Here is a 23,648-nt window from a genome sequence, read left to right on the forward strand (position 1 = left end):
TGTTGCCATTGCTTTTGGTGTTTTAGACATGAAGTCCTTGCCCATGCCTATGTCCTGAATGGTATTGCCTAGGTTTTCTTCTAGAGTTTTCATGGTTTTAGGTCTAACATTTAAGTCTTTAATCCATCTTGAATTAAGTTTTATATAAGGTGTAAGGAAGGGATCCAGTTTCAGCTTTCTACATATGGCTAGCCAGTTTTCCCAGCACCATTTATTAAATAGGGACTCCTTTCCCCATTTCTTGTTTTTGTCAGGTTTGTCAAAGATCAGATGGTTGTAGATGTGTGTGGTACTGTTTCTGAGGGCTCTGTTCTGTTCCACTGGTCTATATCTCTGTTTTGGTACCAGTACCATGCTGTTTTGGTTACTATAGCCTTGTAGTGTAGTTTGAAGTCAGGTAGCGTGATGCCTCCAGCTTTGTTCTTTTGGCTTAGGATTGTCTTGGCAATGCTGGCTCTTTTTTGGTTCCATATGAACTTTAAAGTAGTTTTTTCCAATTCTGTGAAGAAAGTCATTGGTAGCTTGATGGGGATGGCATTGAATCTATAAGTTACCTTGGGCAGTATGGCCATTTTCATGATATTGATTCTTCCTATCCATGAGCATGGAATGTTCTTCCATTTGTGTCCTCTTTTCTTTCATTGAGCAGTGGTTTGTAGTTCTCCTTGACGAGGTCCTTCACATCCCTTGTAAGTTGGATTCCTAGGTATTTTATTCTCTTTGAAGCAATTGTGAATGGGAGTTCCCTCAGGATTTGGCTCTCTGTTTGTCTGTTATTGGTGTATAGGAATGCTTGTGATTTTTGCACATTGGTTTTGTATCCTGAGACTTTGCTGAAGTTGCTTATCAGCTTAAGGAGATTTTGGGCTGAGACGATGGGGTTTTCTAAATATACAATCATGTCATCTGCAAACAGGGACAATTTGACTTCCTCTTTTCCTAATTGAATACCCTTTCTTTCTTTCTCCTGCCTGATTGCCCTGGCCAGAACTTCCAACACTGTGTTGAATAGGAGTGGTGAGAGAGGGCATCCCTGTCTTGTGCCAGTTTTCAAAGGGAATGCTTCCAGTTTTTGTACATTCAGTATGATATTGGCTGTGAGTTTGTCATAAATAGCTCTTATTATTTTGAGATATGTCACATCAATACCTAACTTATTGAGAGTTTTTAGCATGAAGGGCTGTTGAAGTTTGTCAAAGGCCTTTCCCCCATCTATTGAGATAATCATGTGGTTTTTGTCTTTGGTTCTGTTTATATACTGGATTATGTTTATTGATTTTCATATGTTGAACCAGCCTTGCATCCCAGGGATGAAGCCAACTTGATCATGGTGGAAAACCTTTTGATGTGCTGCTGGATTCGGTTTGCCAGTATTTTATTGAGGATTTTTGTATCGATGTTCATCAGGGGTATTGGTCTAAAATTCTCTTTTTTGGTTGTGTCTCTGCCAGGCTTTGGTATCAGGATGATATTGGCCTCATAAAATGAGTTAGGGAGGATTCCTTCTTTTTCTGTTGATTGGAATAGTTTCAGAAGGAATGGTAGCAGCTCCCATTTGTACCTCTGGTAGAATTCGGCTGTGAATCCATCTGGTCCTGGAGTATTTTTGGTTGATAGGCTATTAATTATTGCCTCAATTTCAGAGCCTGTTAATGGTCTACTCAGGGATTCAACTTCTTCCTGGTTTAGTCTTGGGAGGGTGTATGTGTCCAGGAATTTATGCATTTCTTCTAGATTTTTTAGTTTATTTGCGTAGAGGTGTTTATAGTATTCTCTGATGGTAGTTTGTATTTCTGTGGGGTTGATGGTGATATCCCCATTATCATTTTTTATTGCATCTATTTGATTCTTCTCTCTTTTCTTCTTTATTAGTCTTGCTAGCGGTCTATTAATTTTGTTGATCTTTTCAAAAAACCAGCTCCTGGATTCTTTGATTTTTTTGAAGGGTTTTTTGTGTCTCTATTTCCTTCAGTTCTGCTCTGATCTTAGTTATTTCTTGCCTTCTGCTAGCTTTTGAATGTGTTTGCTCTTGCTTCTCTAGTTCTTTTAATTGTGATGTTAGGGTGTCAATTTTAGATCTTTCCTGCTTTCTCTTATGGGAATTTAGTGCTATAAATTTCCCTCTACACACTGCTTTAAATGTTCCCAGAGATTCTGGTATGTTGTGTCTTTGTTCTCATTGGTTTCAAAGAACATCTTTATTTCTGCCTTCATTTCGTTATGTATCCAGTAGTCATTCAGGAGCAGATTGTTCAGTTTCCATGTAGTTGAGCGGTTTTGAGTGAGTTTCTTAATCCTGAGTTCTAGTTTGATTGCCCTGTGGTCTGAGAGGCAGTTTGTTATAATTTCTGTTCTTTCACATTTGCTGGGGAGTGCTTTACTTCGAACTATGTGGTCAATTTTGGAATAAGTGCGATGTGGTGCTGAGAAGAATGTATATTCTGTTGATTTGGGGTGGAGAGTTCTGTAGATGTCTATTAGGTCTGCTTGGTGCGGAGCTGAGTTCAAGTCCTGGATATCCTTGTTAACTTTCTGTCTTGTTGATCTGTCTAATGTTGACAGTGGGGTGTTAAAGTCTCCCATTATTATTGTGTGGGATTCTAAGTCTCTTTGTAGGTCTCTAAGGACTTGCTTTATGAATCTGGGTGCTCCTGTATTGGGTGCATATATATTTAGGATAGTTAGCTCTTCTTGTTGAATTGATACCTTTACCATTGTGTAATGGCCTCCTTTTCTCTTTTGATCTTTGTTGGTTTAAAGTCTGTTTTATTAGAGATTAGGATTGCAACCCTTGCCTTTTTTCGTTTTCCATTTGCTTGGTAGATCTTCCTCCATCCCTTTATTTTGAGCCTATGTGTGTCTCTGCACGTGAGATGGGTCTCCTGAATACAGCACACTGATGGGTCTTGACTCTTTATCCAATTTGCCAGTCTGTGTCTTTTAATTGGAGCATTTAGCCCATTTACATTTAAGGTTAATATTGTTATGTGTGAATTTGATCCTGTCATTATGATGTAAGCTGGTTATTTTGCTCATTAGTTGATGCAGTTTCTTCCTAGCATTGATGGTCTTTACAATTTGACATGTTTTTGCAGTGGCTGATACTGGTTGTTCCTTGCTGTGTTTAGTGCTTCCTTCAGGAGCTCTTGTAAGGCAGGCCTGGTGGTGACAAAATCTCTCAGCATTTGTTTGTCTGTAAAGGATTTTATTTCTCCTTCACTTATGAAGCTTAGTTTGGCTGGATATGAAATTCTGACTTGAAAATTCTTTCTTTAAGAATGTTGAATATTGGCCCCCACTGTCTTCTGGCTTGTAGAGTTTCTGCCAAGATATCTGCTGTTAGTCTGATGGGCTTCCCCTTGTAGGTAACCTGACCTTTCTCTCTGGCTGCCCTTAATATTTTTTCCTTCATTTCAACTTTGGTGAATCTGACAATTATGTGTCTTGCAGTTGCTCTTCTCGAGGAGTATCTTTGTGGCGTTCTCTGTATTTCCTGAATTTGAATGTTGGCCTGCCTTGCTAGGTTGGGGAAGTTCTCCTGGTTAATATCCTGCAGAGTGTTTTCCAACTTGGTTCCATTCTCCCCATCACTTTCAGGTACACCAATCAGATGTAGATTTGGTTTTTTTACATAGTCCCATATTTCCTGGAGGCTTTGTTTATTTTTTTTATTCTTTTTTCTCTAAACTTCTCTTCTTGCTTCATTTAATTCATTTGATCTTCAATCACTGATACCCTTTCTTCCAGTTGATCGAATTGGCTACTGAAGCTTGTGCATCACGTAGTTCTCGTGCCATGGTTTTCAGCTCTCTCAGGTCATTTAAGGTCTTTTCTACACTGTTTATTGTAGTCAGTCATTCATCTAATCTTTTTTCAAGTTTTTAGCTTCTTTGCAGTGGGTTCAAACATCCTCCTTTAGCTCAGAGAACTGTGTTATTACTGGTTGTCTGAAGCCTTCTTCTCTCAACTCGTCAAAGTCATTCTCCATCCAGCTTTGTTCTGTTGCTGGTGAGGAGCTGCGTTCCTTTGGAGGAGAAAAGGTGCTCTGAATTTTAGAATTTTCAGCTTTTCTGCTCTGGTTTCTTTCCATCTTTGTGGTTTTGTCTACCTTTGGTCTTTGATGATGGTGATGTACAGATGGGGTTTTGGTGTGGGTGTCCTTTCTGTTAGTTTTCCTTCTAAGAGTCAGGACCCTCAGCTGCAGGTCTGTTGGAGTTTGCAGAAGGTCCACTCCAGACCCTGTTTGGCTGGGTATCACCAGTGGAGGCTGCAGTACAGCAAATATTGCAGAACAGCAAATGTTGCTGCCTGATCTTTCCTCTGGAAGCTTCGTCTCAGAGGGGCACCTGGCTGTATGAGGTGTCAGTTGGCCCCTACTGGGAGATGCCTCCCAGTTAGGCTACTCGGGCATCAGGGACCCACTTGAGGAGGCAGTCTATCTAATCTCAAACTCCGTGCTGGGAGAATCACTACTCTCTTCAAAGCTGTCAGACAGGGATGTTTATGTCTGCAGAAGTTTCTGCTGCCTTTTGTTCAGTTATGCCCTGCCCCCAGAGGTGGAGTCTACAGAGACAGGAAGGCCTCCTTGAGCTGCAGTGGGCTCCACCCAGTTCAAGCTCCCCGCCTCTTTGTTTACCTATTCAAGCCTCCGCAATGGCGGACCCCTTTCCCCCAGCCTCACTGCCGCCTTGCAGTTTGATCTCAGACTGCTGTGCTAGCAGTGAGCGAGGTTCTGTGGGCGTGGGACCCTCTGAGCCAGGCACGTGACATAATCTCCTTGTGTGCTATTTGCTAAGACCATTGGAAAAGTGCAGTATTAGGATGGGAGTGTCCTGATTTTCCAGGTACCGTCTGTCACGGCTTCCCTTGGCTAGTAAAGGCAATTCCCTCACCCTTTGTGCTTCCTGGGTGAGGCGATGCCCCTGCAGCTTTGGCTCACACTCCGTGGGCTGCACCCACTGTCCAACAAGTCCCAGTTAGATGAACCCAGTACCTCAGTTGGGGATGCAGCAATCACCGGTCTTCTGTGTCACTTATGCTGGGAGCTGTAGACTGGAGCTGTTCCTATTCGGCCATCTTGGAACCTCCCCCCGAAATTTATACTAGAAATTATCCTTATAAGAGAAACTAGAAGAGCAACAGGGACAGGGAGTGGTTTTTAGAAGTGGGAGTAGCCTTGGAGAAGAGAGGTGGGAGGAAGTTTGTCTGACAGGCATTAGGACGCAGGAGGCAAGTTTCAAGATAGATAGGATAGATGGGTGAGTCTCGCTTGGGCGACATAACTTTGAGAGTTCCGCTCACTGCTGCAGGGTCAACCAACTTTTTGTTGGGACCCCAGAGCTGAATGTCTTTCCCCTCTGTCGACCCTTGGCTCAGCCCAGAAGTATAGGAAAAGTGGAAGCTGGTTCCAGGCAAACCAACGCTCCGAACTCCAAAGAGTCTGGGGTTGTTAGAGAGCCCTTTCCCAGAAAGCCTGACACCCGTGTCTTTAGTCTGGCGGCCATGCTAGTCACTTTTAACAGGCCAACAGGTGCCCAGTATTTAGCCCCCGAATTCTAAGGAAAAATAGGACAGAATAGCAAGCAAAAGGGGTCCGATGGTCCTTATCACGTGGCAATATCCTGAACAAGCCCCCAAGATGTGTCCAGAGTTGGTTCCTTCCAGCAGGTTTGTGGTCTCGCTGACTTCAAGAATGAAGCTGCAGACCTTCGTGGTGAGTGTTAGAGCTCTTACAGATGGCACGGACCCAAAGAGTGAGTGGTAGCAAGGTTTACTGTGAAGAGCGATAGAACAAAGCTTCCACAGTATGGAAGGGGACCCAAGTGGGTTGCTGCTGCTGGCTGGGGTGGCCAGCTTTTATTCCCTTATTGGCCCCTCCCATGTTCCATTTCTGTCCTATCAGAGTGCCCTTTTTTCAATCTTCCCTGTGATTGGCCACTTTTAGGATCCTGCTGATTGGTGCATTTTACAGAGCACTGATTGGTGCATTTTACAAAACGCTGATTGGTGCATTTTACAGAGCGCTGATTGGTGATTTTTAGAATCCTCTTGCTGTCTGCAGAGTGCTGATTGATGCGTTTTTACAGAGCACTGATGGTTGCATTTTACAATCCTCTTGTAAGACAGAAAAGTTCTCCAAGTCCGCACTCGACCCAGGAAGTCCAGCTGGCTTCACCTCTCATTAGTACCTATAACTGCTTCATTTTTTCAACTGCATTGTAGTCCACTGTATTGACATAACATTGTTTTTTGACCACTTGCCTATTCGCAGGCGTTGATACCGTTTGCACTACTTTCTGCTGTTAAAAATGATGCTGTGATAAACATCTTCGCATGTGTATTTTTGTGCAGTTTGGAAACGTGGATTTCTATAGGATAAATTGCTAGAAGTGGAATTGTTGGTTCAAATGGTAATATTTCAATCGGCATTGCTAAATTTTACTCCCCAAAAATTGTTTAAATATGTAATCAACAGTATTAATACTTAATTTTAGAAAACTACCCATGGAATCTAAGAAGTCATTTTTCAGACATTAATTAATGGTAAGAATATATGAGCATTGTAATTGAGGGGGAAGGTAGGATTTCAATATAGAGAAATGTAGGCTGGATGATAATACCAGGGTATGGGTTTGTTACTTACTGAATGACTATGTCTAAGAAGGCTCTTGTTACCTTGTAGTAAACTAGGTATATGATACATAGTTGTCTAGAAAGTTCAGTCCGAGACCACAGAATAAGGCCTAGATGGTATGCCAATCAAGTTTGTAGATAATAATGGGCTTGGAGGGTTGGCTTTTTGTGGAATGTAATAGAGTGTAGCAACATAGGAGAGAACATTGGTCCTGGAGTTTGAATCCCAGCTCTACCACTTGATAGCTTTGTAATCTAGGCAAGTTATTAATCTCATTGTTTTCGTTTTTGTGTTTTTTTTTTTTTTTTGGATGGAGTCTCACTCTGTTGCCCATGCTGGAGTGCAGTGGCGCGATCTCAGCTCACTGCAACCTCCACCTCCCAGGTTCAAGCCATTCTCCTGCCTCAGCCTCCCAAGTAGCTGGGACAACAGGTGTGTGCCACCACACCTGGCTAATTTTTTATTTTTAGTAGAGATGGGGCTTCACAATGTTGGCCAGGCTGGTCTCAAACTCCTGACCTCAGGTGATCTGCTGGCCTTGGCCTCCCAAAGTGTTGGCATTACAGGCACGAGCCACTGCACCTGGCCTAATCTCATTCTTTTTTTTTTCTTTTTTGTTTTCTGAGATATAGTTTCACTCTTGTTGCCCAGGTTGGAGTGCAGTGGCATGATTTCACCTCACTGCAACCCTCTCCCCCCCCCCCACTGACCCCACCTGGGTTCAAGCGATTCTCCTGCCTCAGCCTCCCGAGTAGCTGGGATTACAAGCATGTGCCACCATGCCTGGTTAATTTTATATTTTTAGTAGAAATGGGGTTTCTCCATGTTGGTCAGGCTGGTCTCAAACTCCCGATCTTAGGTGATCCACCTGCCTCAGCCTCCCAAATTGCTGGGATTACAGGCGTGAGCCACCATGCCTGTCCTAATCTCATTCTTAATGTCAGCTATATTGTCTCTAAAATACGGTTAATACCTTCTTAAAAATATCATAAGTGTTAAATAGAATAAGTATACAGAGTCTGCATATCACAGAATTCTGGGGAACACCATTTATGTGGAATACAATGTTGCACAGCAGAAGTGTCATGAATATTTAAGGTAGTTATGCAGCATTTGTTGATAGGTACTCTGTGGTTGCTATTTAGCTAACATGTATGAGGACCCTCCAAATTCTCAGCCGTCTGAAAGTATGGGTCTTTAAGTTATCTCAGTGCCTACCTGTCCCAATTTTTTAAATTAAAAAGATGATGCTTACTATAGAAAATTTGGAAAACAGAAAAATTACACAAAAATATTACCCTCCCCCCAAAGTTTTGAGTATATTTTAAAAATCTTCTTTTAAAAAAAATTGACACAGGGTTGGGCATGGTGACTCACATCTTGTAATCCCAGCACTTTGGGAGGCCGAGGCAGGCAGATCACTTGTGGGCATGAGTTCGAGACCAGCCTCGCCAACATAGCAAAATCCTGTCTCTACTGAAAGCACAAAAACTAGCCAAGCGTTGTGGTGCGTACCTCTAATCCCAGGTACTTGGGAGGCTGAGGCACGAGAATCACTTGAGCCCAGATGTATGCAGTGGGCCAAGATCGTGCCACTCCACTCCAGCCTGGGCAACAGAACAAGACTGTCTCAAAAAAAAGTAAAAAAAATTGAGACAGGGTCTTGCTGTCACCCAGGCTGGAGTGCATTAGTACAATCAGGGCTCACTTCAGACTGACCTCCCTAGCATAAGCAGTTCTCCCACGTCACCCTACTGAGTGACTGGGACTACAGGTGTGCTTCACTATGCCCAGCTAATTTTTTTTTTTTTTTTTTTTTTTTGGTACATTTGGGATCTCACTGTTTCCCAGGCTGGCCTTGAACTCCTGGGCTCAAGTGATCTTCCTGCCTTAGCCTCCCAAAGTGCTGGGATTACAGGCGTGAGCGACTGCACCTGGCCCCTAATCTCCTTTTTAAATGTCATCTTTATTGAGGTAAAATTTTTGTTATTAAAAAAGGGGAACCCAGGCTGGGCGCAGTGGCTCACGCCTGTAATCCCAGCACTTTGGGAGGCTGAGGTGGGTGGATCATGACGTCAGGAGATCAAGACCATCCTGGCCAACATGGTGAAACACCATCTCTACTAAAAATACAAAAATTAGCTGGGCGTGGTGGTACGTGCCTGTAATCCCAGCTACTCTGGAGGCTGAGGCAGGAGGATCACTTGAACCAGGGAGCTGGAGGTTACAGTGAACCGAGATTGTGCCACTGCACTCCAATCTGGTGACAGAACGAGACTCCATATCAAAAAAAAAAAAAAAAAAAAAAAAAAAGAGGAACCTGGCTGGGTGCGGTGGCTCATGCCTGTAATCCCACCACTTTGGGAGGCCAAGGCAGGTGGATTACTTGAGGCCAGGAGTTCGAGACCAGCCAGGCCAACATGGCAAAACCCGGTCTCTACTAAAAATACACAAAAATTAGCCAGCGTACTGTGGTACATGCCTGTAGTGTGAGCTACTTGGGAGGAGAGGCTTGAGAATCGCTTGAACCCAGGAGCAGAGGTTGCAGTGATCCAAGATTGCACTCCAGCCTGGGCGACAGAGCAAAACTCTCTCTCTCTCTCAAAAAAAAAAAAAAAAAAAAAAAAAAAAAAGCCCATTTACGGTGAATTGAGTGCTGAAACATTTAATAAAGGTGTAGCACCAATGAAATTAAGATATAGAGCATTTCATTCCAAAAGCTTTTTGTCTCTTTGGAAATAAAAATGTTATGCACACGTTCTCTATTTTTCACATAATTGGGATTCTGTGATACCACTTTTATATCCTGATTTTCACTTATCATTATATGGTGATAATTTTCTATATTATGAACTCAACACTTTATTTTTTTTTTGGAGACAAAGTCTCATTCTTTCTTTCGCCTAGGCTGGAGTGCAGTGGCATGACCTCAGTTCATTATAACCTCCACCTTCTGGGTTCAAGCAATTCTCCTGCCCCAGCCTCCTAAGTAGCTGGGATTACAGGCGCATGCCACCATGCCTGGCTAATTTTTGTATTTTTGATAGAGATAGGGTTTCACCATGTTGGCCAGGCTGGTCTCAAACCTCTGGCTTTATGTGATCCACCTGCCTTGGTCTCCCAAAGTGCTGGAATTACAGGCATGAGCCACTGCAGCCGTCCAGTTTTTTTTGTTGTTGTTGTTGTGTTTGTTTTTGAAACAGGGTCTCACTCTGTCCCCCAGGCTGACGTGGAGTGGCTCGAACATGGCTCACTGCAGCCTCAAACTCCTGAGCTCAAGTGTTCCTTGCCTCAGCTTCCCAAGTAGCTGGGACCACAGGCAGGTACCACCAGGCTTAGCTAATTATACAAATTTTTGTGCCGGGCGCGGTGGCTCACGCCTCCTATCCCAGCACTTTGAGAGGCCGAGGCAGGCGGATCACGAGGTCAGGAGATCGAGACTGTCCTGGCTAACACGGTGAAACCCTGTCTCTACTAAAAATACAAAAAATTAGCCAGGCATGGTAGCAGGCGCCTGTAGTCCGAGCTACTCGAGAGGCTGAGGCAGGAGAATAGCGTGAACCCGGGAGGCGGAGCTTGCAGTGAGCCGAGATCACGCCACTGCACTCCAGCCTGGGCAACAGAGCGAGACTCCATCTCAAAAAAAAAAAAAAAAAAAAAAATTTTTTTTTTGTAGAGATGGGGTTTCACCATTTCGCCCAGGCTGGTTTTGAACTCCTGAGCTGAAGCGATCCACCCACCTCAGCCTCCCAAAGTGCTGAGATTACCGATGTGATCAGTGCTAACTATATCCTGGATTCTACACTAAGTGCCATAGATGCAGTAATAAATAGGGTAGATATTCTGTGGGTTTAGTTTTTGTCTAACAAACTTATTTTTGTAAAATAATACATACATATAAAAAGACCAACAAATATGGAAAGTAAAAAGAAGAAAGTAAAAATCACCTGAAATCTAACAACCTATCCTTAAAAAATGAAATTTAATAGAGATAAATAGAAGCTCAATTTTGGCAAATCAGCTGTGTAAATGGAGGATAGGGGAGATATACCATAACTAATAGCACGACCTGGGATATAAACTTCTTGATTGCTTTAATTTTTTCTTTTATTTATTCAATTCAGGAAATGAGGGAAATTTAAATGACTTTAAGCTCTTTGTAAGGAAAACTGTGACGTGAAAAATGGAAGAAATTTGGCCTCTAGTGCCTGAGGAAGGAAACAACTTAGCGTCTAAGTGTTTCCAGTCCTATGGAAATGAGAGTGGGCTTATTTTGTGTGGTTGCAGAAGGTACCCTCACATCTCTGGATATTAATGGGAGGCACGTTTGGTTCCATATTAAGGAAGGACTTATATTCGTGATCTGCTTGTGAAAGAGTGACACAAAGAAATCTGCGTTTTCCTAACCCTGGACTATTTGAAAAGAGGCTAAAAGGTGACTAGTGAGGCATTCTGTATATGTATTAAATTGTACTAGATGAATTCTAGCATCTTTAAGGCTCTTAGATTTGTAAGGATCTGCTATTTTTTCAGGGGCAGTATTTACAAATGCTGTGAATGTGGAGAAGTCAGAGAACTTCCATTCAGATCAGCTTGACACCAAGAAATTGGCATTTTTGGATATTGGGATGTAGCAGTTCACTGGGCTGAAGGGTAGAATATGTAAATCATGTACCAAGTACAGAGTGGACACTGGACCACGATACACTTTAATATCTTAATATTTATAGAGGAACGGTGCTATGTAACCTAATATATGATTACATTCTGTCAATACGCTTGTAGAATAAACAGGCCATTCTTTTATGATTGGAAAAAGTGAGTCTCAGATATTTATCAGGATTGGATTCAAAGAAACTTGGTCACTGGTCTTCAGAGAAGAGACTAACATTCAGTTTCCCTTTGTTTTTAAGTGCTTTCTATTATATTATTGCTTCTCATTGGCATTGGGCCTTTGAGATAAATAATTGGTTAAGGTTGCAAAAGGAGTGTTTTGCATCTTGAAAACACTTTGGTCTGAAGATGAGCTGGTTATTTTATTCTCAGCATTGCCTGTCTACAGCTATTCTAATATTGCCTCCTACTGATGTTTTGAGTACTTAGTTGAAGAAAAGTTTGAATTGTGGACCTCTTGGCATTAATAGCTACCTGCTCAAAAATTCAAAAATCCTCTCACATATATTGTCTCATTTGGTTCCTTTAACAATCCAGTGAGGTAGGTCTGAGGTTTACCCATCCATGAACATGGATATCTTTCCATTTATTTAGATCTTCTGTAATTACTTTCAACATACGTTTTTCAACGTGTTTTTTACATGTTGAAAGTAATTAAAGTATGAAGACATTTCTTAGTTTTCATAGTGTTAGTTTTGTACTTTGTTAAATTTATCCTTGAAGTATATTATTCTTTTTGGTGCTATTGTGAATAGAATCATTTTCTTAATTTCATTTATGGTTATTCATTGCAAGTGTATAAAAATACAGTTGATTATTGAATATTGATCTTGTATCCTGCTACCATGCTAAATTGATTACTTCTAATTGTTTTTTAGAGGGTTCATTAGGATTTTCTATATATAGTAGTTCCTCTTCCCTTATCTAATGGTTTCATTTACCCATGGTCAACTGCCTCCAAAAATATTAAGTGGAAAATTCCAGAAATAAACAATTTGTTTTAAATTGTGTGCCATTCTGAGTATCGTGATGAAATCTCCCTCCATTCCACTGCATCCTGCCTGAAATGTGAATCATCCCTTTGTCCAGTGTATTGACACTCTGTACACTTACCTACCTATTAGTTACTTAGTAGCCCTCTTGACTGTTATAGTACACAGTATTACAGCGTTTGTGTTCAGGTAACCCTATTTTAATTAATAAGGGCCCCAAAGCTTACAAGAGTGGTGATGCTGGTGGCATATTTTTTTATTCTATTCTATTTTTATTTTTATTTATTATTTTATTATTTTATTTATTTATATATATTTTATTATTAGTTATTGTTGCCAGTATGTTACTGTGTGTAATTTATAAATTACATTTTATCATAGGTATGTATGTATAGAAAAAACATAATATGTGGGGTGTTCAGCACTGTCTGAGGTTTTAGGCATCCACTGAGATTGTGGAACCTTATGAGATCATGCCATCTGTAAATAATTTTACTCATTCCCTTCTGATTTGGATGCCTTTTATTTCATTTTCTTGCCCAGTTACCCTTGGTGGAACTCTGAATATAATGTTGAACAAAAGTAGTGATTGTAGGCATCCTTGTCTCATCCTTCATCTTAGATATCCTTGTCTTATTCCTGATCCTTGGGAGAAATTCAGACTTTCACCAAAAGTATGATGTTATCTGTGGGTCTTCTGTAAATCCATTTATCAGGTTGAGAAAATTTCTGTTTCTCTTTTTTTGGGTCTTTTTATCTGAAAGAAAGGCTTGTTGAATTTTGTCAAATGCTTGTTCCGCATCTGTTGAGATGATCATGTGGTTTTTGTCTTTCATTCTATCGATAGGGTGTTTTATAGTAGTTAATGTTTGGATACTAAACCACCCTTGTATTCTTGAGATAACTATCACTTGGTCATGATATATAACACATATAAAACATTGCTGGATTCAGTTTGCTAGTACTTGGTCAAGAATTTTTGTGTCTATATCCATAAGGGATATTGACCTGTGGTTTTCTTGTGATGTCCTTGTCTGTTTTTGGTATCGTTAATACTGACCTTATAGAATGAGTTGGGACATGTTCCCTGCTTTTTTATTTTTTGGAATACTTGGTGAAGGATTAACATTAAATTTTCTTTTAAATATTTGGTAGAATTGACCAGTGAAGTCATCTGGACCTGGGCTTTTCTTACAGATACTCTTTTGATTCAATATCTTCATTTCTTAAAGGCCTATTCAGGTTGTCTATTCTTTCTTGAGTCAATTTCAGTAGTTTATGTGTTTCTAGGAATTTGTTTCATCTAAATTGTCTAATTTATTAGTTTATAATTGTTTATAGTCTTCCCTTATAATCCTTATTTGTGTAAAACTTATGCCCCCCCCACCCCCCCATTTTATTTTGTTAATTAATTAATTTTTTTGAGATGGAGTTTCGCTCTGTTGCCCAGGCTGGAGTGCAGTGGCATGATCTTAGCTCACTACAACCTCTGCCTCCCGGGTTCAAGCGATTCTTCTGCCTCAGCCTCCTGAGTAGCTGGGACTACAGGCATGTGCCACCATGCCTGGCTAATTTTTTTGTATTTTTAGGGGAGACGGGGTTTCACCATGTTGGCCAGACTGGTCTCGAGCTCCTGACCTCAAATGATCTACCTACGTTGGCCTCCCAAAGCGCTGGGATTACAGGCCTGAGCCACCATGCCTGGCCTCACACCTGATTTTAATAGTTTGAGTCTTTCCTTTGTTCTTAGTCATTCTAGGTAAAGGTTTGTCAGTTTTGTTTATTTTTTTTCCAAAGAACAATCTTTTGGTTTTGTTGATTTTTCTTTTTTTTCTCTTTTAGTAAATTTTAGTTTTAATACAGAGTGAAAGAAAATAGAAACTTAATAGGCTAAAACAAGTCAGACACCCATTCTACACAGATAAAAACCTTCACAAAGGTCAACTGAAGTAATCCGGAGCTGGAACTGAATTGTGCAGATTTTCAATGAAGTCATCAAAGTCATGTAACACAAAAATCAATTACATTTACACACTCAGCAAGCCCTCTAAGAAATGTGCCCCAAGAAGCATTAACCTTTGTTTTGTGCCATCCCGAAGACTTGCACATTTTTTCAGATAGCTTAACATTTTTAATAGAGTGTGTTTTCTACTGTGCGGTAATGCTTTGGTACTATTCATACAGGGTCTCGCCTGTCCTAGAGACTTGCCATTTCCCTAAGAGGAGCTTTGATTCTGCTTTAGAAGTTTTATATAAATTAAAATCTTTATCAAATATTAATATGAAGGGAGGCACAGGATGCAACATATATAGTCAAGTTACCTTTCTGTATATTTAGAAATTACTTTCTCCTCCAAGGGATTTGCAACAGAAAGCTCAGTCTGTCCTGCTTAATAATCAGTAGTACAGGTTTGAATCATCAGAAGCTTGGCAAGACCTTAATATTTCAAAATTATTAACAACTGCCTCTAGGGGCAAGTCCATGTTACTGAGTTATGACAAACTTACTATCATGAGGGAAAACGAGTAGCCAGCCATCTTAAAAAATGCCCCAACCACTGCTTCTCAATACAGAAAGACTGAAAACTACATACAGTTTATCATACAACAAATCCCATCTCTGTCCCCTGAAATTCCCCTGGTTTCATTCATTAGAAGGGGATTAAAAAAAAAAGACTGAAAGAGCACTTTACAGCAGCATTAAGCTTTCCTATGAAATACTCAGCATCTTAAATATTATGTACAACTCTTTTTTTAGTAAGTTAGACACTGGCTTCAGAGTTTGTGGGACTGGGGGAAATCAACCCATTCAAAACTACTCTAGAAATTGTCTTTTGGCAGAATAGCAGGTATCCAAGTTAAAAATAGGAGGGTCATTTGAGACCAGCCTGGCCAACGTGGTGAAACCCTGTCTCTACTAAAACTAAAAAATTAGCTGGGTCTGGTGGTGGGCACCTATAAACCCAGCTACTCGGGAGGCTGAGGCAGGAGAATCACTTGAACCCGGGAGACGAAGTTGCAGTGAGCCAAGATCACGCCACTGCACTCCAGCCTGGACAACAAGAGCAAAACTCTGTCTCCAAAAAAAAAAAAAAAAAAAAAAAAAAAAAAAAAAAAAAAAAGGTCAGTTTGTTGCTTTGTGGTCTTCAAAATTTAGATGGTTTTTTTTGTTCCCCTTCTACATAAAAACCTCAGTCACCACTCCTGAGTGGAGATGGGCAGAAGCTGTGGCCCCTGCTCCTCTGGCTTCTCGGCAGCTGCTTTCTTATTGCTGCAGCAAGGCTTGAAGAGATGTGTGTCAATGAGGACTTCCCCAAAACGGCCTTTATAGATGATCCCACAACATGTCTTCTGTCTTTTCTAGTATGTGAGATCTAAAAAGGAAACAACTGGTGTTCTGTTAGAACCAGAAGCCATCTCTGTATCTGAGCCGTCATCTGACTGGTTACTGTAACAAGGAGATTGAGCTGGGAGGCACTGGAGGTGGTACTGTGAGCATCAGAATTACGATGTTTAAATTCCTTCTGCAGTTTACTGATATGGTTGCTCTTTATCCTGTTCCCAGATAGAGTCACTTTCTTTGGTTTCAATGTAGTCTTTAGACTGGGTCCAGCCCTTGCATCTACCACATGATTCCAGTTTTTTTTTTTGATCCTGCTGGCAACTTCTTCCATCTTTTCACAAGCAGGACACAGGCATTGCAGATGTCTCCTGAAGGAGTCTCATGCAATCCAGAACAGCTCTGAAAGTCCTTTTCATAGCGTTTACTGTCAGTGAATCGAGAACTAGAGGACTTAGCTCTGCAAATACAGCAGCCCTCTATACTTCGGTACATCTTCGGCGTGTGAAAACCAAACATCTTTTCTTCTGGGCAAAAGTCTTCCAAAAGCAGCCGTTCCACGCGCAATAACGTCCCCGAGGTGCAGAGTGCACGCCAGGCCAGTCCCCCTCAAGCACTCCCTACTCCAGTTTTGTTGATTTTTCTCAGTTGTTTTTCTATTCTCTATTTGCCCCTGCTCTTAATCTTTATTATTTCTTTTCTTCTGCTTGCTTTAGTTTTCATTTTGCTCTTCTTTTTCCAGTGTCTTAAGGTAAAAGGTTGTTAGTGATTTGAGATATTTCTTCCTTTTTAAGACAGGCATTTATAGCTGTACATTTTTCTCTGAATATTGCTTTAGTTGCATCACATAGATTTTGGTATGCTGTATCTTCATTTTCATTCATCTCAAAAGTATTTTCTAGTTTCCTTTATGATTTCTTCATTGATCCATTGGTTACTTAGAAGTGTGTTTATTATGCACATATTTGTGAGTTACCCCACTTTTTTTTTTTTTTTTCTGTCACTGTTTTCTAATTTCATTCCATTGTAGGTGGAGACCATACATTGTATTAGGTTGGTGCAAAATAATTGTGTTTTTTTTGCCATTACTTTCAATGGCGAAAACCGTGATTACTTTTGCACCAACCTAATATAATTTCAATTTTTGAAAGTTTATTGAGGTTTGTTTTGTGTCCTAGTATATGGTCTGTCTTGGAGAATGTTTCGCATACACTTAAGAATGCTATTGTTGTTAGGTGAAGTACTCCATAGATCTGAGTTAGGTTTAGTTGGTTTATAGTTTTTTCAAGTGGTTGATTTCCTTGCTGCTTTTCTGTTTAGTTCTATTCTTCATTGAAAGTGGGGTATCGCAGTGTCCAAGTAATTGTTGAATTATTTTTCCTTTTATCACTTTTTGCTTCATGTATTTTAGGCTCTCTGTGTGAGGTATATGTGCTTAAAATGTTACATCGTGTTGATCTGTTAGCCCCATCATTACAAAATGCCCTTCTTTATCTCTTGTTTAAAGTCTATTTTGATATTAGTATGGCCACTACAGCTTTCTTGTGGTTCTGTTTGTATGATGTCTTTTATTTTCAACTCTTTTATATCTTTGAGTCTAATGTATGTCTCTTGTAAGGAGCATATAGTTGAATTTTGTTTTTTATCCAACCTAGCACTTTCTGCCTTTTGATTGGATTATTTTGTACATTCACATTTGCATTTAATGTTGTTATATATATATAGTTGGACTTAGGCCTGCCATTTACTTTTGTTTCCTATATGTTTCTTTTACTTTTTTCTCTATACTTTTCCTGCTTTCTTTTGTATTAAGCAAATATTTTCTAGGGTAACACTTATCCTTTGTAATTTTTTCAACATGTTTTTGAGTGTTTTTCTTAGAGGTTGCTTTAGGGCTTACAATATGAACCTCATTGGAATCTCCTTCATGTGTATATTAACTTATTTCAGTGAGACAGAGAAGCCCTTTCTTTTATATAGTTCATTTCTGGCTTTCCTCTGCGTGCGCGCGCGCGCGCGCGCGCGTGTGTGTGTGTAATTATTGCTTTATACCTTGCATCTAGTTATATTACAAACCCAACAATTATTATGTTACATAATTTTATGTCTTTTAAAGAAGCTGAGGCTGGGTGTGGTGGCTCATGCCTGTAATCCCAGCACTTTGGGAGGCCGAGGCAGGCAGATCACGAGGTCAGGAGACTGAGACCATCCTGGCCAACATGGTGAAACACCGTCTCTACTAAAAATACAAAAATTAGCTGGGCGTGGTGGCATGTGCCTGTAATCCCAGCTACTCAGGAGGCTGAGGCAGGAGAATTGCTTGAACCAGGGAGTCGGAGGTTGCAGTGAGCCGAGATCGCACCACTGCACTCAAGCCTAGTGACAGAGCGAGACTCCATCTCAAAAAAAAAAAAGCTGAGGGAAGAAGAGAGCAAGGACATGTTTATGTCATTTGTTATATTACCTTATTTGTCTTTTCTGGATTTTCTTCATTTGTTCCTTTGCTTCTGAGCTACCATCTGAAGTACCTTTAGTACAATACAGCTTTGCTTCCACCCATTTCCTCTGTGCTTCTATTTGTAAAAATTTTACATTCCTGTATGTTAAATTTCCAAAGATGTAATTCTATATATATTGTTCTATACAATAGTTTTTAAAAACCCGTTATGAAAGAAGAAGTAATAATACATTTATACTGCCAAATTACATAATTACCAGTGCTCTTTGTTTTTTCCACGTGAATTTGAATTACTGCCTTGGTCACTTGTTTTCAGCCTGAAGAACTTCATTTAGTGTTTTTTGTATGGAGTATCTGCTACTAATGAATCTTCTCAGTTTAAATTAAAAAAAATTTTTTTTTCGAGACAAGGTCTTGCTCTGTTGCCTGTGCTGGAGTGCTGTGGTGTGATTATAGCTCACTGCAACCTTGAATTCTTGGGCTTGAGTGATCCACCTCAACCTCTCCAGTAGCTGGGATTACAGGTGTGCGCCACCACACTGGGCTACCTTTTAATTTTTTTTTTTTTTTTTTTAGAGATGGAGTCTTGCTTTGTTGTCCAGTCTGGTCTCAAACTCTTGGACTTAAGCAGTCCTCCTGCTTCAGCCTTCCAAAGTGCTGGGATTACAAGTCACTGTGCCAGCCTGTTTTTAAATTTTAAATGTCTTTGCCTTCCTTTTTTCTTTGTTTTTGAACATTTTTACTACCATGTGTCTTGGTGTGGGGCTCTCTTTGCATTTAGCTTACTTGGGGTTTCTTGAGCTACCTTGATGTCTGGATTATTTTCCTCCAAATTTGGGAAGCTTTCAGCTGTTATTTCTTTGATTTTTTTTTTTCTGTTCCTTTCTCTCTCCCCTCTCTTTCTGGTACTAACATTATGCCTATGTTGGTGTCTTTAATGGTGTTCCATGTTTTCTGAGAATCTGTTTATTTTTCTTCTTTTTTTTAATTATACTTTAAGTTCTAGGGTACATGTACACAACATGCAGGTTTGTTACATATGTATACATGTGCCATGTTGGTGTGCTGCACCCATTAACTCATCATTTACATTAGGTATATCTCCTAATGCATCCCTTCCCCCTCCTCCCACCCCATGACAGGCCCCAGTGTGTGATGTTCCCCACCCTGTGTCCAAGTGTTCTCATTGTTCAGTTCCCACCTATGAGTGAGAACATGCGGTGTTTGGTTTTTTGTCCTTACAATAGTTTGCTGAGAATGATGGTTTCCAGCTTCATCCATGTCCCTACAAAGGACATGAACTCATCCTTTTTTATGGCTGCATAGTATTCCATAGTGTATATGTGCCACATTTTCTTAATCCAGTCTATCACTGATGGACATTTGGGTTGGTTCCAAGTCTTTGCTATTGTGAATAGTGCCACAATAAACATACGTGTGCATGCGCCTTTATAGCAGCATGATTTATAATCCTTTGGGTATATACGCAGTAATGGGATGGCTGGGTCAAATGGTATTTCTAGTTCTGGATCCTTGAGGAATTGCCACACTGTCTTCCACAATGGTTGAATTAGTTTACATTCCCACCAACAGTGTAAAAGTGTTCCTATTTCTCCACATCCTCTCCAGCACCTGTTGTTTCCTGACTTTTTAATGATTGCCATTCTAACTGGTGTGAGATGGTATCTCATTGTGGTTTTGATTTGCATTTCTCTGATGGCCAGTGATGATGAGCATTTTTTCATGTGTCTTTTGGGTGCATAAATGTCTTCTTTTGAGAAGTGTCTGTTCATATCCTTCACCCACTTTTCGATGGGGTTTGTTTTTTTCTTGTAAATTTGTTTGAGTTCTCTGTAGATTCTGGATATTAGCCCTTTGTCAGATGGGTAGATTGCAAAAATTTTCTCCCACTCTGTAGGTTGCCTGTTCACTCTGATGGTAGTTTCTTACGCTGTGCAGAAGCTCTTTAGTTTAATGAGATCCCATTTGTCAATTTTGGCTTTTGTTGCCATTGCTTTTGGTGTTTTAGACATGAAGTCCTTGCCCATGCCTATGTCCTGAATGGTATTGCCTAGGTTTTCTTCTAGGGTTTTTCTGGTTTTAGGTCTGACATGTAAGTCTTTAATCCATCTTGAATTAAGTTTTGTATAAGGTATAAGGAAGGGATCCAGTTTCAGCTTTCTACATATGGCTAGCCAGTTTTCCCAGCACCATTTGTTAAATAGGGACTCCTTTCCCCATTTCTTGTTTTTGTCAGGTTTGTCAGAGATCAGATGGTTGTAGATGTGTGGTACTATTTCTGAGGGCTCTGTTCTGTTCCATTGGTCTATATTTTTCATCATTCTTTTTGTTCTTTGGATTACATAATTTCTATAGATTTATCTCCAAGTTTGCTGATCTTGGTCTTTTGCCAGTTTAGGTTTACTTTTGAATCTCTTGTGAATTTGTTACTGTAATGACAGAAGTTCCATTTTTTAAAAATAATATCTATCTCTAGTGATATTCTAGGTGTATCACACCTTTCTTCTTTAAGTATGGTTCCTTTTATTCCTTTGAACATACTTATAATTGTTACTCTGACATTTATTAAATCTGACATCTAATCTGTCTCACAGGTGGTTTCTGTTGCCTGCTTTTCCCTCTGTGTTTATGTCACACTTTTCTGTTTCTTTACATGTCATAGCTTGTTGTTAACTATAGTGTAGCAACTCTTAATACTGGTCCCCACTCCCTTGGGTGTGTTACTGTTTTTTGATTTTTAAAAAAGGTCTGGCTAGACTGTTTTAGTGAGGTCTCCTTTTGCTACAATAAGCAGCTGCTGATGTTACTTTTTAGAGGGCACATCCTTGAACATGAGCACTGTCATCTTTAGCAGGACTCTGTCTCTGCCTCATCTCTCTGTTAAGCTGTCTGCTTATGCTGGTATCACAACTGGCTGTTAGGATCCACTCATTGCCAGCTGATTGCCCTATTGTTTTCAACAATGCCCTAGAGCCTAACTTGTTCCACAGTCTGATCCAATTAAATTTGGGCTCCTTTACAGAGATAATTTTTTAGGCCAGTGTTTGAGGTTTGTTCTGACCCAAGGAGGACCCTTAGTTGTCTCTTTGGTTTTCTTTGGTAAACTAGTAGACTTATGGTTTAGCTTGTATCTCTCATGAAGCTACCAGCCTCCTCTTAATTGCTACTTTGTATTTGAGGGTGCCTTTAGCCTTGAACTTCTCCACTCTGTTTAACGTAAAGACATTTCATTTAGGGAGATATTGGGAGCAGAGGTCGGGACTGTGGCTTTCTTCTCTCTGAGTGATATCCCTGCTCTAGGAACAAGGTACTGGGTGTGGGCAGTACTCAGGTCTTTTCTGCTCACCTCTCCCAACATGGAACACCTCCACCCTGTGAAAGAGCTGGGGTGAGACACTTGAGGTCCAAGTGTTCCCAGTGTGCTGTCCTTGAAGTACAGATTTCCTTTTATGAATGGGAATGGGTGAAAGAAGGGAGACTTGAACCCTAAGATGCACCTGTCTCAAGTTTATCCTCTTCAATATGTAGCTGGGATGGGGGGTGAGGATTGAGGGTAGATGAGAAATGCAGGTGACTTCCTCCTCCCGGGAAGATACCATAGCCTTAGATTGGGAGGTTAGGAGAGAGGGAACCCTGTCTTCTTGGCCACACTCCCTGGAATGGAATTTCTGTCATGTTGAGCTGAGAAGGGAAAGAGAGGGGAGTTGGTTGCAGCAAATGCCACATATTCTTGCTATTCTTACTGAGTTTTAGCAGATCTCCAATAACTGTAGTCATTTTCTGCATGCCTTAGGACAGTTTCCAAACACTTTTTTTTTTTTTTTTTTTTTTTTTGAGACAGAATCTCTCTGTGTTGCCCAGGCTGGAGTGCAGTGACGTGATCTCGGCTTACTGTAACCACCGCCTCCCAGTTTCAAGCGATTCTTGTGCTTCAGCCTCCTGAGTTACTACTCAGGATTACAGGTGCCTGCCACCACCCTCCACTAATTTTTGTATTTTTTTAGTAGAGACGGGGATTCACCCTGTTGGCCAGGCTTGTCTCAAACTCCTGGCCTCAAGTGATCTGCCTGCCTTGGCCTCCCAAAGTGCTGGGTTTACAAGTGTGAGCTACCATACCTGACCGGTTTCCAAAAACTTTGAATGATTGTTTTATAAAAATAATTTTCACCAGTTATGCCTATTTTACTGGGGAACAGAGTTGTAGAGATCCTCTTGCCACCATCTGAAAGTGGAACTCCAGCTGTGAATATTTTTGTCTATGCCTCCTTTTGACACAAAAGACTTTTTTTTTTTTTAAAAAGATTTTATTTAGAGGCAGTGTTGTGCTCTGTCACCTAGGCGAAAGTGCAGTGGCACCATCATAGCTCACTACAGCCTTGAACTTTTGGGCTCAAGTGAGCCTCCCACCTCAGTCTCTTGAGTAGCTTGGACTACAGGCACATGCCCACTGCATTTGGCTAATTAAAAAATTGTTTTTGTAGAGACAGGGTCTCACTTTGTTGCTGAGGGTAGTCTCAAACCCCAGGTCTCAAGAGATCCTCCTGCCTTAGCCTGCCAAAGTGTTGGGATTACAGGCGTGAGCCACCATGCCTGGCCAAGAATTACTTTAGGCTAGAAATACTGAGTTACAGGATATGCAAATGGAAATAAATTTGATGTAAAGTTGAAGAAAGTAGTTAGTTGTACTAAATTGTACTACCACCACCAAGATGTTAGAATTCCGTTGATACACTTTTCTCTAACCCTTGGTATTGTCATTGGTCATCTTAATCTTTGCTTGTCTATGTAGATATGAAGTGATATTTCACTGTGGTCTTAATTTACCTTTCCTTGTCCTTGGCCTCTGTGTTTCTTTTGTGCATTTTGGATACTCATCCTTTGAATATATGTGAACCAAAATTTTGCTTCATTTTATGGCGTGTCCTATTACCTGATGGTGTCTTTTGCTGAATAACAGTTTTTACTTTTAATGTAGTTGAGTTTATTGAACTTTAAGAAATTCTTCCCTATCCCAAGTTCAGAAAGCCCTTTCTTTCTTTCGCTCTTTCTCTCTTTCTCTCTCTCTCTCTCTTTTTTGAGACAGGGTCTTGCTCTGTGTCCCAGGCTGGAGTGTAGATGCGATCATAGCTCATTGCAGCCTCGAGCTTGTGGGCTCAAGCTGTCCTCCTGCCTCAGCAGTTGTCCCAAGTAGCTGGGACTACGGGCTACAGGCATGCAGAAAGATAATTTTCTACATTGTCTAAGAGTTTAAAAATTTTTGCCTTTTACTTTTATATTCTTAATACACCTGGTTTTTGTGAATGTGTGTGAAATAGGCATCTGAAAGGTCTACCCAAAAGAAAGAAGCTGAGGCAGAATTAATATAGAGAGTTTATTTGGGCCGAGGTTGAGTACAGCTGCCCAGGACACACAAATTGCCTTGGGGAGTGCCTTTGTAATAAACAGGTTTTTAAAAGCAGAAAAAAGATAAAGAGTGGGTTGATTAAAATATTATTTGTCAGCCGGGTGCAGTGGCTCACACCTGTAATC

The 23,648-nt window shown here is 40.5% G+C and overlaps 1 protein-coding gene and 1 pseudogene across 3 annotated transcripts in view; one reads left to right on the forward strand and one right to left on the reverse strand.

Moving 5' to 3' along the window:
• Positions 1-23,648, forward strand: part of TAF4B (TATA-box binding protein associated factor 4b) — a 180,265-nt gene that overhangs the window by 13,230 nt on the left and 143,387 nt on the right. The window lies entirely within an intron of this gene.
• Positions 15,468-16,247, reverse strand: LOC104003112 (SIN3-HDAC complex-associated factor-like; annotated as a pseudogene).

The sequence above is a fragment of the Pan troglodytes genome, chromosome 17, assembly GCF_028858775.2.
Source record: "Pan troglodytes isolate AG18354 chromosome 17, NHGRI_mPanTro3-v2.0_pri, whole genome shotgun sequence".
Lineage (NCBI taxonomy): Eukaryota > Metazoa > Chordata > Mammalia > Primates > Hominidae > Pan > Pan troglodytes.